At 48.4% G+C, this 2,046-nt stretch overlaps 1 protein-coding gene across 1 annotated transcript in view; it reads left to right on the top strand.

Annotated features, from left to right (window-relative positions):
• The window catches only part of RIIAD1 (regulatory subunit of type II PKA R-subunit domain containing 1), a 12,105-nt gene that overhangs the window by 8,016 nt on the left and 2,043 nt on the right, over positions 1 to 2,046 (top strand). The window lies entirely within an intron of this gene.

The raw sequence follows: 2,046 nt of genomic DNA, 5'->3' as shown, positions 1-2,046 counted from the left end.
GCTCTTGTTACCCAGGCTGGAGTGCAATGGCGTCATCTCGGCTCACCGCAACCTCCGCCTCCTGGGTTCAGGCAATTCTCCTGCCTCAGCCTCCTAAGTAGCTGGGATTACAGGCACGCGCCACTTGCCCAGCTAATTTTTTGTATTTTTAGTAGAGACGGGGTTTCACCGTGTTGACGAGGATGGTCTCGATCTCTTGACCTTGTGATCTACCCGCCTCGGCCTCCCAAAGTGCTGGGATCACAGGCATGAGCCACCATGCCCAGCCCGGTTCTGTTGTTTTCAGATGACGAACTAGAACCTTACCAGCACCTCATACCCTTTGTGCCCCTCCCAGTCACTCCCCTTAAAACAGTAGCCAGTGTCCTGACCTCTACCAGCACGGATTTATTGTGCGCTTTTGTATTTTATGTGAATGGAATTCTACGATATGTGCTCTTTTGTGCCTGGTTCCTTTCGCTCAGTAGCATCTTGTCGATCCTCCATTCTCACTGCTGTGTAATATTCCATCATGTATTATACCATATTTTGTCTATTTCCATTGTCTTTTGAATTGAGTATAAATGTCTGTCCCCGGCATTCAAGGCCCTCCATAACAGAACCTCTTCTGTTTCCCGCTACTCCCTGCATGCCTGTCTTACTGCAGTCAGACCATTTCTGATCATTCCGCTGATCCCATGGAGCTCAGGCACAAATACCTCTTGAGTACTCTTCAGACTTGAGATAGAAAGGTGTCTACAACCCACTTCCTACCCTCAAGGAAGTCATAGTCTACAGCATACAAACGGTTTCTCTTTCTGGGCCTTTGCTCTTGCTCTTTCCCTGGATCTGGAATGTTCTTATCCCTTAACCCTCATCCCACCTACTGAAATCCCATGTGTACTTCAAGGGTCCTCTCAAATGCCAACTGCTCTGTGAGGACTGTTGGGGTTTCCCTCTCCGTAACCTCTCTCCCCGCTCTGATCTCCCAGAGCACTACTTCATACCCCGCCTTAGCACTTGCCAGAGCTTCCTTGGCCACTTGGACATTTGGAAACTAACCTGTTCCTTTTTACTTGCCTGTAAGTTCTTTGAGGTAGGGCTGTATTTTATTTTGAAAAAAGCAATCCCTCATATCTAGTGCAATAACGTATGCGTAATTTGTGCTCAACAATTATCAAAATGAATTGAAGGAGAAGGGGGACAAAATTATGAAGCTTAGGAGGGCGGGGTTCCTGGGGAGTGGGGAGGCCTTGGCCAAGAGAACATATTGTAGAGAGCACTGACCTTGAAGTCTCAGGACCTGGGGCCTTTTTGTTTTATTTACTAAGTTTATGAACTTGGGCAAATCATTAATCTTTTGAAGGCTTGATTTCTTTGGATGTAAAATGGGGCATAATAATTGCTGTTTCACAGGGTTGTTGTAAAGTGAGGCAATATTTGTGAACATACTTTATGAACCATAAAACTGTGCTTTATAAGACATTTTCAACTCTCCAGCGCCATTGGCCCTGCAGGTGTCTCCTCGCTGGACTGAGGGGCCAGCAGCCGTCTGAGGTCCATCTTTTAGCTCTGTTTATTTTATCTCCCTGTGCCCTTGAATTCATGGCTCAGCTTACTCAGGACATCGTGAGGCTGCGTATCTCCCACCACTCACGAGCTCCTCAAGGACTGGGCAGCATGTTCTTAGTCTTTGCTTCTTGCCCCTGGCTAGAGATCTGGTTCAGTGAAAATGGTTGTTGAGGCCAGATGCCCTGGCCCACTCCTGTAAACGCAGCACTTCGGGAGGCTGAGGCAGGAGGATTGCTTGAGCCTGGGAGTTAGAAACCACCTGGGCCACGCGTAGTAAGACCCTAAAAATTAGCCAGCAGGCCGGGCGTGGTGGCTCACGCCTATAATCCCAGCACTTTGGGAGGCCAAGACGGGTGGATCACGAGGTCAAGAGATTGAGACCATCCTGATCAACATGGTGAAACCCTGTCTCTACTAAAAATACAAAAATTAGCTGGGCATGGTCGTGCACGCCTGTAGTCCCAGCTACTCGGGAGGCTGAGGCAGGAGAAGTGC

Source organism: Cebus imitator, unplaced genomic scaffold (genome assembly GCF_001604975.1).
Source record: "Cebus imitator isolate Cc_AM_T3 unplaced genomic scaffold, Cebus_imitator-1.0 Scaffold188, whole genome shotgun sequence".
Taxonomy (NCBI): domain Eukaryota; kingdom Metazoa; phylum Chordata; class Mammalia; order Primates; family Cebidae; genus Cebus; species Cebus imitator.
The sequence above is the reverse complement of the archived record's forward strand: the minus strand, read 5'-3'. Positions and strand labels throughout refer to the sequence as shown.